Source organism: Anas platyrhynchos, chromosome 15, assembly GCF_047663525.1.
Source record: "Anas platyrhynchos isolate ZD024472 breed Pekin duck chromosome 15, IASCAAS_PekinDuck_T2T, whole genome shotgun sequence".
Taxonomy (NCBI): domain Eukaryota; kingdom Metazoa; phylum Chordata; class Aves; order Anseriformes; family Anatidae; genus Anas; species Anas platyrhynchos.
The window spans coordinates 12,728,853-12,744,945 of record NC_092601.1 but is presented as its reverse complement, the minus strand read 5'-3'; the positions used below and the strand labels follow the sequence as shown (position 1 = coordinate 12,744,945).

The 16,093-nt window shown below is 39.8% G+C and overlaps 1 long non-coding RNA gene across 4 annotated transcripts in view; it reads right to left on the bottom strand.

The window, feature by feature from the left end:
* LOC113845268 (uncharacterized) overlaps positions 1-16,093 on the bottom strand; it is a 51,596-nt gene that overhangs the window by 5,212 nt on the left and 30,291 nt on the right. The gene's annotated exons all lie outside the window — the stretch shown is intronic.

The following is a 16,093-nucleotide window of genomic DNA, read 5'->3' as shown; positions in this document are numbered from 1 at the left end:
TAATGTCGTTTTATTTTTCCTTTCTCTCCATTTTAAGAGGAAAGAAAGCCAGAAGAGATACATAACAGGTTCTTAACAGGAAGCAAGTAATTGTTTGTTTTGTTTCCATATCAAACTGGAAAAAAAAAGCTCTTATCCTACTGTAAACTGCTTGGTCAAATATAATCCTCTTTTTTATGTCTGAGAAGTACGTAGGACATCTCAAACACTTGGTGGGAATAGTATTAATAACAGCAACAACAACAGCATGTTTACCATGGTTTGAACCCGGTCTGTTACATTCTTTTTAAGCTCTTTCCTGATGGTATCATAATCTGTCTGTACAAGCTCTCACAAAGCCCACTCAGGTTGCCCATCACATGGAATCTTTTGATATTTTTCTGGATTTTTGAATATGTGAAATTGATACAAATAATTTGGATTTAATCACTAAGCCCTCTGTAACTTCTAGCCTGTCAGAATAAGCTGGTTTATTCTCTGGCAATAAGCAGAATTCCAGCAGGTTCCAGTTGAGCACTCAGACTCTCCTGTGTCCCAGTAGGTGTTGCACTGCAGGATATTTCAAATCCCAAAGGACTGCTTTGTTCAAAATTGGGTCCTTTATTCATTCAAGGATCCACTTTCCGAGGTTTCTACATAGCAGAAGAGATCTACATAAGGTTTAACAGGGGTGGATATGATTCGGGTAGCGATGCCAATGGGAGCTATTCATAGCTTGATGAGACAATCGAGATATAGGAAAAGGTCTTTTTCTGGAGAACTGATCCTCCACTGTGGGGAAGTGCATGGGCAAAGAAGGCGCTGGGATGAAGGCTCATATACAAGATACACCAGCAGGATGGAAGGGGCGTGGGTCATCTCAGAGCAGGTCAGTGCTCACCTGTGGGAAACAGGACTCAAACAGCAGGCACACAAGGCAATGGAGCAGCTGGAAGGGGCAGAACTGGAAGCTTCCTCAACTTCACTGCTGCACAGATTTTTGTCCTGCAGGGCAGCATTTAATGACCTATCAATAAATCCTCGTATTCATCCTCCCAGGTAGCTCAGCAGTGTAAGACGGGTGTAAGAAGAGCCGTTTTCATACCATGTGATTACAAGTGTTTTTAGAGGCTTGAAATTTTATGTATTTAAGTCCTCGAATTGCCTGTAGAGCTTGCCTGCATGCTGTAGAACCCAACAGTGTCCCGTTAGGCCGTTGTGCTCTGCAGGAATGCACTTAACTCACAACCTGACCCTGCTGCCTCCAAGAACCACTCATCATCCTTCCCCAGCAGCCCCAGAGGACTTGTCCGCAGCCAAGTAGCCACAAGGTGGTGCTCCTTAACCTCTGTGGATGCACTGAGGCTGGATATTTCAGACGGCGAGACGCTGAGCTGGGCTAGAGTCAATTTAGTGGCTGGGAGCCAGGCTGGGTGAATACCTCACACACTTGGCCATCCGTTGAACAAGCGTTTTCTACACCAGTGTTTACCAATTCTCTACATTTAAATGTTTTAAGACATTTTGAGAGGTCTTATGAAGTGTAAAAATTATATAAAGGCAAGATACAAGGAAAGAAAATGGGGAGCCAAGAGATATCCTAAAATACTGATGTCAATCCTACCTGTTCATAGCTCACTATTTGCTGGCTTACCACCCTTGTCCTATTCTTCCTGCCAGACTCAGCCAACGGCAGCATAAAGGAGAAAGGCAAAACAGCCCAAGATAAGTACTGCATGACAGAGAAGATCTTGTTCAATTCTCAGTCTTGTTTTTTTCTGGTCTCTTGGCCATACCCTTCCACCTGACTATTCAATCTCCTGTTTCTCCCATTCTCTGCTTTTACTGCGTAGCCTATTAGAAAATATAATGGAAGAGGATTCAGCAAGCCACCCACGTGGGCAGGAACAAAGCTTTGATCTCCCCATCACTGTCAGCGTGGCTGCAGCAGAGCCGTACTGCAGTGTACAATTCAGAGATGGATTATCGGCCTTCCACTTTAATCTGAAAGGCATCTTCTGTTTGAAGAACTGACATTGATATAAATATCGCAGCAAAGGAAAGACAACTAGACCTCACTGATCACAATGAAGAGCTCTCCCTAAACAGTTCTCGATTACAATCACACACCTTGTTGCGTATATCTCTCCTGCAAAAGCAGGTCAAGCCATGTGTTTCATTCGCATAAGCATGTCAATGTACATCACACGTAAGGTGTGCTACTCGTGTTAACACTAGCTGGGCAAGATTAGGTCTTTGTGTTTGTTTGTATTGCACCCTATCTCAGAACAGGTGGTCTCCCTGGTTTCTTGGCATCACCACCATGTGTGGGGCCACTTTTGCACGCACGGATGTATATGTCTGCTATGTTGTATGACTTATCCCCAGGTAATGCCAACTAAATCATAACTGTGTTTAGGCATAAGAACTGCTTTGTATTTCATGCATCCAGCTTTAGTGCAGACAGCTCAAAAAAAAAAAAAAAAAACACAAAAAACTCCCTTCTTTCCTCATTTATACCTTGTCAGAATTTCATTTGTTCATTATCCTTTATATTCTTCTAAGACCGGTCTTTAAGCAACAGAATTACTCTTCTTTTTCATCCTGTTCTTATGACATTTTCTCTTAGGGCAAATCCTGCCCACACCATGATCACAGAGGACTCCAAAAATAATCTAATCTGCAAAGATTGACTGCCAAGTGAGTGTAGAATTTAATGAGTCCGCACGTGGTGGCCACATCCCTTGCAAAGCCTAGTTCCATGGGTGTACGCTGTTTACATACCTAGGAAGTGTAAGGGAGTGCAAGGTGCATGCTTGGGATAATATAAAAATCCACTGCCATTGCTCCACAGCACCCTCCAGGAGCATCACAGCAACATCAAAGCCACTAAAAAACCTCCGCTGGCACCATGCCCGTTGGCCCTGGTGAGACAGCTTTGAGCCATAAATGCTTCAGCTAAGCTAGAGGAAACCATTTATCTTTTCTTGTCAGTTTTAGTTAGACCAGTTAATTGCCCAGCTCGAACCCTCTCCTGCTACAGCAATCATTATCTAACGTACAGCATTCCTTGGAGCACTTGAAAAGCAGAATACTCTACAGTTCACTGCTCCAATAGCATACTTTAAATTGTAACCCACCCAAAAGAGAAGTACCGAACGCTGGCAGACCTCACTCGATGCTTCAGTCAATTGGGAACAAGTCCTGAATCTTTAAATGGCATTCAGAGAGCTCAGAGGTGCATTTCCATACCCATGATAATTTGCCACTTGGTCAGTTGTCCCACTGTCAATTAAATAAACCAAAGTGATTAACAAATCTCAGCAGTTTCATAAAGGCTTGCTGTGAATTCAATGGACAGCAGGATCTATCACAGTAGAGAAAGATGTGCTTGCTTTCCTAGTTTCACTTTGGGGAGGTCTAAAAGCTAGCCACAAACAGTTTAAATTACAATTAGACACCAAATCTTCACATAGCAGAGTAAGATCGATCAGCTGCAATTTATTTATACGTTTGTGCCTTATTTTAAAGGAGACACACTGAGAATAAAAGCAAATGTGAATTCTGATTGAGCAGCAGTCAAAATCTGCACAATTTTAGCCACGTGTTTACATTGGCTTAATCTTTAATATCATTTAAAACGTTCTCTAGTCCTGAAAGTGATCTGACTTGTTTACATATTTATTCTTGCTCTGCTTCAAATCCCAGAAGAATGGTTAGCTCCCAGCGAGTGTCACTTTTGAAAAGAACAGATCCAAACAGGAGCTTTGCTGTAGAAATGAACCTTCCTTTCTTTCACACACATATATGGTTACTCTATGCTTTATGAAAGCTGTTGGTTGGCAGCTACCTAAAAATTGAAAGCCTTATTTTTTTCCTCTAGAAATAAAAGAAAAACAGAGAAACTATTTTCTGATTACTCTCTACCTGATGCTGGGGGGTCATTTTAAGCAATAAGTTATTTATTAAAAACTGTAATTTCCTTTTAACACCAGAGACATTTTTTTTTAATACATGAGGGCTCCCTGGTATGTAGTTGGTAGAAAGTCACACTAGGTTTTCAGAGTGAAACGTGCTTAAGGAACAAAACCATTATCATAAGCATTTACATTTATTATCGATGTTGAGCCTGTAATGACTGACTTAGCTGACAATCAGGTGAAAAGCAATGAGAGGCCCCTTCCTTAAAATGAAGCACCTTGCCCCATCTTCTGGACAAAAAGTGGCTGAACAGGATGGTGAGTGTTGCAGCCAGGCCAGTCCATGCAACCACACGCTCAAGCACCAGTGATGAGCTAAGCGTACTGGTCTGTGACAAGAGATGCACGTTTCAAGTCCAGCCCTGGCTCCAGTACGGCTTTACAAAGTACAGAACTGTGCTGTCACACCGCACAACCACCCCTTTAACTACAGCTTTAACCACAGGCTTGACCACAGCTCCTCTCTGCTCACCACTTCTAAGGGTCGCATGAGTACACAGAAGCTGGTGAAGATGGAGGGTTAACGTAGCCCAGTGTCAGCATGTCACTTCTTAGCTTCCCTAAGCCAGGGATCTTGTGTCTGCACTGAAGAATGATTCATTTTAAAAGAATGTAGGTATCAAAATGCAGGCAGATCTCCAACTACATACAAGTTAGACTATCTGTTTCTTGCTGATACAAATTTTCACACACTGGGGGGGAAAAGTGCTGGTTTCATGCATCACTTTGCACTGGATTGTGTCCAGTTGCTTTACTTATCATTATGCAACTTAACCCAGGGCAACTCAACACCCAAAGACAAAATTAGAAATGCATAAATATATTTGCTCAGTTTCTTTTCTCTCCATAACAATATTTGTTTCACTCCCCAACCCAAGATGAACTGTACAGGACAAAAGGAAGTTTAGAAAAATATACCAATAATTTTATTTTTCTAAATTGACTATTTTGGCATTTTGTTATTGTCTTGTTTATCAGATCAGATGGGACTATTTCAGCTTAAAATAAAACACCTATCATCCTCATCACTGGGAAAATTAATCCATGGACCAAATCTATCATAAATCAGCCCTAATTCAGGCAAAAGTTCAACTGGCTTCCAGTAGAGACGTTGTCAATATAGGAATAAGGAAGGATTCAGAACTAATGTGAGCCAAATTCTGCACTTACCAGCATGAAGAACTTACAGAAAAAAATGAAAATAAATGAACTGGCTGGTACTTAAGTTCATTTTTTTATCCCCAGAATTGATTAATGATTAGCAAATTCATACAAAACCTCTTTAAGCCGTTAAAGAGATAAGCCATACTTATAAAATCTGTCATCTGTCATCAGTATGTCATCTTAAATGACATGTATGAAGAAATTTGTGGTACACTTACACTGAGTAAGATCTCATTCTTAGATTCACCTCTACGGTAACGAAGCAGTTCATAGCACAAGAATCTACTCAACATCCATTGAAGCCCTATCAACAACTTGCCCTGTTGGCTTTAACCTCCCTGGGACAAAACCCGTCACTTAAATGCATGTGTGGCAGACCACGCTGGGAAGCAGTGACATAAGGCACACAACAAATAGTAACTGTCCAGGGCCACGGAAACTCAACATCCAAGTCAGAATTAGAACTCAGGTGCCCCATCCTGAATTGTGTGCACGTCTCTCTGAGAAGCATAAGTGATTTAAATACACAGAAGTTACCTGGTGGCAGAATCTGCTGTAGTGGGATCCAGTCCTGGATTTGCTGCTGGTCCCTAACAGAGCAGATCCTTACCCCTGAACTGAGCTCACATTAATTACTCAAACACTAACCTGCTGCCATTCCTGGAGGGCCTGCAACCATTACTTTCTCAAGAGCGTCTGTTTCCTCCTTACACCAAAAATCACTGTCTTTTTTGACCTTATGTTGGAATGTTCTTCATTTGAATGAAAAGCAAACTTAAGAATACAGCTGATATTCTGAAGAACATGGCTGATAATAACCACATTGCCTTAACAGAAACATCCATTTGTCTTGACATAGCCCACAAAGTAGTTTCCACTAGTAATAATAATATGATGGCTTTAACCACAATGTGGTACAGGACTAAATATTTATAGAGTTTGGTAAAAACAACGACACTACTTAATTTTAAAATCAAGAAGAGAAACAAAGAAAGATTCAGTTCATATAAACAATCCACAGCTTCTATAGCTATCAGATCCAGCTCATTAAGCAGCTTCCTGATGCTAATTATATCACAATTTTAATGGGAAACATTTGTTTTAAGGCCTGCAGTCCGGATTCTGTTAGCACTGAAGTCAACAGGAACTCTGCCATTGACTTTAATGGAAACAGGAAGTCTCTGTATATTAAGCAGTTATAGATATCATATGTTTGTCCCTATAATTTATAAATGATTGCTCTGCTTAGAAGACTGAATCTTACTCCAGTCCCTTTAAAAAGCAGTGGGATTTCCTTGTTTTAGACCTAGGAATAGCTTGTAAGCTTTGTATTGTATTTCCCGTAAGAGAAAGATAATTTCATTCTGCAATCTCATCTGTTCTCTAGCCAATACAGAAATGATAGTGGCATCCTCTGCAAGAGCTATGCCCAGCTCTCATCAGCCAAAGTGTCTGTCACTGAGGCTGCACACAGGGATATTGCCACTCTCTGACAGACTATGGAAATACCCTGGGTGGGATGCACTGAGACTTTAACTAGATTCATTTATCCACAACAATTATTTCAGATAAAAGGGATTAATTGATGTAGGTTAAAAATACCTGACTACTATCAGTTGCTATAAAGTGTAATTCTCTGAGCATCCCCTTCTATACAGTTATAAAGGTGTGACACAGCTACCACAAACCTGCCTGTCTTCGCATGAACAGGAGGAAATCCTTTCCAAGTGTTACTGAATTAAAAGATATTTATTTTATGTTGCTCAGATGGGAGGATTCACATTCAGATGCTAACTTAAAAGGCCACATTCCCAATGCCAAGAAACTCAAAAGATTCATTAACGTGAGAAGTAAAGAAAAAAACTCCGAATAGGTGCAGATAATAAATTTCAGTGTTGCCATGCTTACTAAATCAATACAAAAAATACTATCAGGCACTTTACCCTTATCAGAACAAATTAAGAGACTGATTCTACAATTCTTATTCATTAAATTCCCACTCCTTACCAGACATCAGTTTAGAAATTTGCCAAGACTCCTGTTTCCTTTAACTTCACAGCTGCAGAGTTTACAATCAAATTCACCACTGAGCAAACATTGCCCGCAGAAATGTCAGATGATGCAAAATGTCTCAGAAAGATCTGGAAAGTGGTCAGTGTTCCTCTGAACAGAAATAGCTGCTACCACCGGGGAAAAATTCCTGTCACATATGATTCAAAGAAATGGCCTTTAGACTATTAATTGCATGCATTTACAAGCAGACTAAATACAGACAATGCCTTACATTAGCTTGGGGAGTGGGCCTGATTTTTGGTGTTCTGAAGAGTCACTTTTTCTGGGACTGCCAGTGTAGCAGCAGCTTCTACAACGGTATTTACAGACAGATTTTTAAAGCAGCATTTAATACGCAGCTCTTTTGCAAACTTAACTCCAGGAGTCTCTTATTATCAGCTCTAAGATGAAGGCAAAAACAGCTGTTTTGGCCATGTTGCCCATGCAATGCATATAGCAAAGATGTGCTCTAGTCACCATCAGAAAATGTCACCTCTTCTCAGCTTGCCAAACTCACACATTTTCACCCGTACAAAGAGAAAGAAAATCCAACGCTGCATTTTTGCCTACCAATGCAGAAAAGAGACCAGGTCTTGTAGACTTAAAAACTGGATGCATTTTAAGAAAGTATCTTCGGTTTCTTTACCTCAAAACCATACCTCTTTTCCACCAACAAGCACAAATGATAAAATTGGAAACCACTATGTGGGACATAATTAACAGGAGAAGCTGGAGAGACCTGGGATTCCCATGATACTTTGGGGTATGGAGGCAAAGTGTATTACCCAAACACAGAACTAGTGTTTTTGTTAAATATAGCCCAAAACTCTTGCTATGCTTGCAAGTATGTGTCAGCTTTATCTGCATTGACCACTGTAATTTTACACCCTGTCAGGGATCTGTAAAAACAGTCTTAACATGAACTAGGTCTGTTTAGCTCCCTTCAGAGTCTGCCCTTTTAGAAAACCCTGGGGCTGGAGTAATAGTGCTGGTCTTTTTAAAATTTTGCACATTTTACTGCATCAAGACAGCACTGTGTGTGTTGTGAGCAGCAGCATAAGCAAAGGGAGTTCTTTACTACAGCTTATCCAGCTTTGCTCTGTATAGGCATAGTGGGCGTAAGGCACATGATCCTCAGAGACTTGAGTTTTGAAAAAGAGTCCTAGAAAAATTTCACATTTTCACTTACAATTTTGTTGTGGAGGATTTCCCCAAAGCAAAAGGGATCCGTTAAGCTTCTTTCATTTTCTACCGAATTGCATACTAATAATGAATTACTTCAAGTAACAGCAAAAAGTAAGAACATTCAAGACACTGTCATTTAATCCTGAGGTTTCTAATACTGATGCCACTATCTTTTAAATTAAATCCTCTTCCATGATCAGGTAAACAAGTCTGTTGTTAGTCACCAGGTCTGCATGGTTCTCTTAAGAATGGTGCTAAAACCACCATGGGGATTTTGGGTCAGCTGAGACACAGGATATCTGATCCTGCAGGTCCTAACTGGAATTTCCTTCGTAGCTGAAACAGTAGAGGACAAGCTGAATTATCAAATTCATAAGACAACTTAAAATGGTCCGAAATTAAGTGGTGGAGTTAAACATATTGATTTGCTTTTACTAAGCTGGAATACAGGGAAAGAAAGACCATTTTGAAAACATGGTTTGAATCAGAATTAATTCAATTCCAAATGGAGTCAACAAAAATTTTCATGTTCAGCCTTTTTCTCCATAACACTTTTCAAAATAGTCAGGAAAGAGACATACATACATATGTACAAACTGCACATTTGCCACTGTAATTGTGAACATTTCTCATCTATAGTTCTGTGTTTTTCTAATCTCTTGCATCTGCTCCACATGTGTTCAGCATTCCAAGGACACAGTTTAGTAACTAACTTTGCTCAGTTCCGAATTTCTGACACCAAGCACATGTCATTACAGGCAAGTACATTAGGGTATTTAGTCTTAATCCTACTGCATAGAGCGGAACTGCAAAATTGTTGTAGCAACCGACCTACAGCCCACTGCTCACACTGGGAGGTAGGCAAGGGGAGCTCGCTTTGGGGAAACTAACTGCTGCTCTACTTTGATGGGTCTTACGCAGATTGTTTTATAGAAACAAGAAAATACTCAAACTCTCTTCAGTTATATGTCATGAGACAATATCTCAAAAGAGACTGCTCTTTTGAGCAAGCTGAATTTTGGGTATACATTTCTTTCCGGAGGCACCCTGTGCAGCTGAGCGTGGCTGTGTGATGATGGCTCCCGAGCTGCGCAGAGCCAGCTGCCACCTCCGCAAGCTGCCGTGGCCTCTGACCGGGGTTACTGTCGTCGCTGAGATCCCAAGGGATTTCCAAAGTGCTGCAGCCTCATCCCAGAGTCAGCACAGGCAACACTCCAGGGTGCTGTCTTCAGGAAGTTTATGGATATTACCCCCAATAAAAGCAAATGTGGAAAGGGAGTTAAAACTTTTCTACTTCTAAAGATGGGATTTGTTATTTTCCATTTTACTGTCTGGTTTTCTTTCTCTAATAGCTGTCTTGATATTTTGCAATTGACGTTGTTTACACAGCTTTCTTTGGAAAACTCTAGGGGGTTGCTGAAGAACTGGCAGAATTAGGATACCAAGATACAATGAAAGCGATGCCTGATTATCAGACCATGATTTCCATACTTGTAGTTTTAAAACTGGGTGAAATCCAATCCCACTCACCAAAAGAAATCCTCCTTTCAGAAGGCAACCCGCTGGCCATGTCAGCAGAAGATGAGCTCCCACGTTTTTCTTTGATCCATTTATATCACTTAGCTAAATGCTGTCCATAAACCTAAGATCTAAATAGAAGCGTATTCTGCAAATAAACACAATTACAGAAAATGTTCAGGCAATGCTTGGCTGGTCACCTCTACAGGGAAGTTACTCCCCCTCAGACCTGTCAGAGACACTGCTCATCAGAAAGCTCTCTAGAGCAACTCCATCAAAACAGAACTGGCTGACAAAGATTAAGCTGATCATCTCAGCTGCCTGCTTCCATAAAGGCACTCACATAATTGCTTGTAGGTATTATAATTTAAGGTTGGTTTAATTTAAGGTTGGTTTATATACCAACTTCAACAAGGCTTAGAAAAACTTTCAAACATTATTCAGTGGATGCTCATCTGTTTTGTAATAGCTACATATTTAATAGAAAAATATGCTTGGTTACCCAAATATTCATGAACTTTAAAACCATGTTTAATTTTGTACTTTTCTCCAAAGCATGACTCGAGTTCTTCTAATAGTTCTAATAATGCATACACTTTAATTCCTATGCCAAAAAAATTCCATCATTTATAACCAGAAGCATTCATAATTTAAATGACTGTCTCTGCTGTTGATGACACCATCAATTATAAAGTTACACGATGGGGAAAATCTTCTGCACTGATTAGCACACATTTTTCAACATCACTGTTAAGTAAAGTTTTATATAGCTGTATCTTCTGGGAAACAGTAAGGATTTGGCAATCTGAAATTACCTTACCATGGTATTCTAAGATATCAGCTTTGAAACACAGCTTAGTAAGGGCTTCACATTTCTTATGATAATCAAACTTCAGGAACATCACATTTTGCACAGGAATATTTGACATTCTAGCAAAAAAATTTAGGTGCTGAATTTTGCCGAGAACTACAGTTTGTATAGCTCACCTCAGCATTGCATGCGACACACAATACATTTGCAAAAATTTGGTCTTCTCAAATTCAACGAAGCACTTAAGCACACATTCTACTTAGCACCTGCTTCCATCCACCTCTACTTGGAGGACAAGCCAACATGGAGAATTCAAGAATCAGCAAAATGCCTTCTGTTCTCACCTTTTGGATTTTCAAATCTGGAGGTTACTATTCAGTATATCCAAACACATCAGTTAAAAACTAATGTGCCAAAATCCTTCAAAAATCATAAGATTCATAAAAGAATCTCAAGAGTCTTGTTCATCTATTTGTTGTCTATGCATTACAACACCAATCTGCGAGTTGTCTCAGAGAATAATAGATGCAGACAGGCATCTCCCCACCTGCAGCTGGCAGGCAGTGTCCTCTGTGAGCTCATGATCAGTTTCTGCACATTTCAAGGACATTTTCTGCTGTAAGAGCTACTCACTTAACAGCCATCTCTGAGTTTCTGCTTAGGAGACAGGTCTCCTGCTCTAGAGCTTTACTTAGCATTTTGCTCCTAAGTTGCCAGGTTAGTACAATTCCTTTCTAAATGTATGCTTTCAGTAAAGTGCAATCGGTGCTATAATCCAGCTCAGCTGGAGGACATTAAATTCTAAGAAAAATTGTTATGTGCTTTTATTGCTGGAGTACAATAAATGTATTCTCTGTTCAGAGCAACAGATTTGAAGTGATTAAATTTACACCTACTGACTACAGCAATTTGTTAATAGGATCCATAGTGAATATACTGTAGTTTGTCAAAAATGAATAATAAGAACTCACAATTTCTGTTTGTGTTATTCTACAGGATACAATAAAGCTTGAAATTGCTTGAATATCTGGACACTGGTATTACTCATGAACTACAGGACAAATGCAGCCCTGCATAGGAAGAATGATGCCCTTTTCCATCTTTTCATCCCACCAATCCCCTAAATATTTGAACAGTGGGATGGCTTTATTGATGCACCATTTGATTAAGCCAGGCTTAGCTCTCACACACAAACGAATTCTTGTTTGTAAAGACCTAATGCTTTCATATCTGATGCCATCATGTCTCTAGTACCAACTACCGTATTAATTCAGCTTACTTTTCTACAGTTCTCATTATTGCCAGTGCTTTGCTGTTGGCAACGTCCACTGCCTAACAAGGGAAGAAGGGATCCTTCTGAGCTCCTGAGTCTGAGTGCATGGCCTGGAGACACGAACTCTGCATTTGGACAATACCCAAACACACATCAGCCCCTTTATCATGCTCTAGTTTCCATAGAACAAAAGCCTGAGCACACAGCCTGGCCTGGAGCAGTGGCAAGTTGTGAGCAGTTCTTGATCTCTGCAAACGAAGGAGCACAGAAGGTTATCACTCCTCACCAGGCACCTATCAATCAGACTGGGTATGAGCTTTGTACATAGGAAAAACATCGCTGAGAGTCAATTTTATGTCAGTTAGCACTTAAGTTTTTTGAAACCTATATATCCTTGAAATATATATATATCCTTGGCAAGCAACTCTGCCAGAAAAATCAAAGGCACTGCATTGTTCAGCAATATCCGTACTAGATTAGTATATGCGTGAATAATGACCCAATTCTTATTTTGTACTCCTGTAATTACGTAACTGCAAGGGGCTGTTTCTCTTTCCAGTAGGATACACTGTTTACACTGCGTGAGAAGGAATAAACAAGAATATACAGACAGGCTCCAAAACATCTGAGTTAATTTCAAACATCTGAAAGCCTGCTGCAACTGATGATTATTTATAGTGCATATAAACCGTAGTTAAGCACAACTGTACTGGGCTACACAGTGTAAAAACACAGCCCAGTGACAACTCCTGTAACAAGCACCTCTCTAGGGCTGTTCATGGTTGACAGTTGCAGAACATCACACAAGAAAACAATAGAGCAGACGAAATATTGAACACCACTTCTGTTTTTTGCATGTAGCTTCTCTTCCAACTTAGCTAGGGAAGATTGCTTTGACAGAACTGATTTTACTTTCTACTCAAAAAGTATGATTACCCTACACATACATTTTTATTGGCGATTTTATGAGGATAATTCCAAAAATAGGTAACCTTTTTGCTTTAGAACTTATGTAGAAAAATTACTTATTTTACATGCTTTCTGATGTTGCTGCATGTAATTTTAAACTATTGAAAGAACCATCTGATGGTTCAAGTACTCTGCCCATTTATGAATGATTCCATCAGGTTTAATAGATCCAGGAATCTAGCAGTTCAGGAGTCATTCTATGTGACTTCCTTCTTCAGAAAAAAAAAAAAAAAAATGTTTTTGCATCACTACATGGGCATTTTCAGAAAGAAACAGAAATTGAAACTAATTTTTTGTAATTAATTTAACTGTGTAAAAATACAACAAATGTTATTTGGTATGTTACCCAGGTACAGCCTCCCTACCCCATAGCAGCAGTTTTGGCGTTCTTCTTTTTCAGCATTTTACTGAAAAGTAGTCAGAAGTTGTCCATAGATGTTAGCTTAAGTAATACATACCTAAAGTCATTTACAACTATTTCCAAATCACTCCAAGAGCTAGAATGTTCAAGTTCCTAGAATGACAGCAGCATGATGCATTAATGCAATTACACTAAATTACATTCATACAATTTCTTTCATCTCACATATTCCTAAAGCAAATGACAAGCTGACTGGATATCTCCCTTGCACTATGCAATGTCATTCTTCACATGCAATAGGTTATACACATTATATGAGGTGATTTCTATTCCTTGACTGGTAACTATGGATATCCATATCATAGGCAGCCAGGGAAAACGATCACAAGCATATACAGAGGCAGTAAATCAGATTTATTTGAATCAAAATGGGCATTCACAACTGTTTAGTGTACTTTTGTTATTCTGCTGCACACGACTCACATCAGCACTCAAAGAATAATGACAGGAATATTACAGAACAATTAGAGAAGACCTAAAATACAGCTGCTCAACCTGGGAACAGGTGCCAGAGAGGTTAAGATAAAAAAAATGGGAAAAATAAAAGGAGAAGAGCATTCCATTACAGAATCCTCCAGAAGTCAATAAGACTTGAGGAGAATGAAATGCCCAAGTCACAGGGTTTAAAATTGCCTTTAGTGGTGACCTGACCACCTGCAGGGATATCTTCTCCTTATTCTTTAATACATCCCTAGTTCCTCTCCCTGCCAAATTGGATGGCAGCTGTATTTGATGTAAGAAGGTAAAAATGACCAGACAGATGTTTTTGCAATCTCTAATGTAGGGCTTGCAACTAAAATGTTTGTTGGAGGCTGGTTGTAAATAGAGTTACATGATCCTTGTGCATTTCATCCCGCCAGCCAGCGCACATGTTCTGGATCTCTAGTGCCCCCAATCTCACTGCAGAAGAGACTCCAAAATTCGTTGGAGTCTGAGTGCAGCTAAGCATACTAGAGCCATAAATCATTTGATGTTCATGATTTATCTTTAAAATTTCAGAGAGCAAAAGGATTCACGTTCTTACAGCCTCTTAGAAAACAAAGCACACTTTTAAAGATTGCATCCTTATGTGATGCACGTACAAAAGTTCAAATTAATGGCAGGAGTCCACAGGCATTAAGGGAAATAACAGCAATCAATGCTATTTTTAAAGGGAAGAGTGGGGGCGAGGGGTTAACATATGTGGAATTAGCTCTAGGCAAAATGAGAAGCCATTGCATCTAAAATCAAATACATTCTCTGAAATAGACACCAGAGTCCAAATTCCCATGTAGACTCCTGCAGTCCAAGAGTTTCAGCAGAATTTGGCCTTCCTCTTAACTTAGCTTCATTAGGTCATATCATGCCATCGATTTTTATGTTGGATGCCCTACTTACTTCGCATCAGTTGTTGGCACTATGTAGGCAATTTTCTGAATTGGAGGGGGAGAAAAGGGTGGTGTGTGCACAAGGGTGAGGAATTTTTTTCCTATGTAGAATAAGTCATTTCTTAGAACGGTTTGAGGGGGGATAGTGATATTTGTATCCCTTCTGCCAGATGTCACTAGTGGCAACAAGAGCCAGGATTAAATATCTATCTATCAAATTCTTCCTGAAATTTTTAAGCGCCAGTTGGTCAGCAACCCATTCAAAAACTGGGAAAACTGTCTATCTTCCACAGCCATTCTTAACCAACAGTTCCTCACTTAATGACAGTTATTTCTGACTCTGAAACTTTTTGATGGAGGACAAACATACAGAATCTGTTAAAAGAAAAGAAAACTAAACAAGAAAAAAATCTTGTAGCAATACATTTGAGTGTTTATATGCAGTAAGCGAAGCAATGTCCCCTCCTTACATACTTTTACAGTAGTCTTTTGTCTATTTTTCATCAGCTGCTGTCAATGTCAGATGGACTAAGGTCTCACAGACACCCCATTTGCCCCTTTTCCTGCATAACACAGCAATTTGTCAGTGTTTGTCCTCAGTGCTTGGTTAGGATTGCCTTTCATCTTAGAGGGAAATGTTTCTGAAACAGAAGAGGCTTTGATACTCCCTCCGACACTAAGGCAGTCTCTGCACTGTCACATCTTACTGTGCCACCACCTCAGGCTGCGATGCCAACTGCACTGTCATCCCTTGCCATCCCTCACCCCTGGCCATAATGTTATCTTGTGCTCTCATCCACGACTTGTTTTCTAGCGTTTTGCTGCCTGAAACCACAAATGAGATCCAAGCTGACTGGGTCCTCACCCAGTTAGGCTACACAGTTCATGAAAGAAAACTGAGATACCAAGTTGTTTCCACTATTTAAAAAAATGTTAAAAGCACGAGGGAACACTTGGAAACAGCACGACAGAAAAAAAAAAATCCTAAAAATGAGTTACCTAAAAGAGATCAGAAGGTAGGTTACCAAATTGCACAGACACTCCTCACACATTGTTCCCTGCAGTGATGCTGCTATCAAAATTTTTCTCTCTATTCTAAAAGCAAAGATCTTTCATGTAGGGCTCAGGAGCTTTTGTCGGAGACAGCTGGGTGGATCACAACCCCTTTGCTTCATACATACGCGACTAAACAGGATGTCAGAACCTTACAGAATTCGAAGATTTTCTCTGGAAACATACCAGACTAAATACCCTCCCCCAACCAACTGTTCCCATGGATTGACATAATATTATTTTACCTCCTGTAGCAACATATTAACTGTTGGTTTTTTCTTTTTTTTTTTTTTTTAAAATGACAGCAAACCAGACATTCTG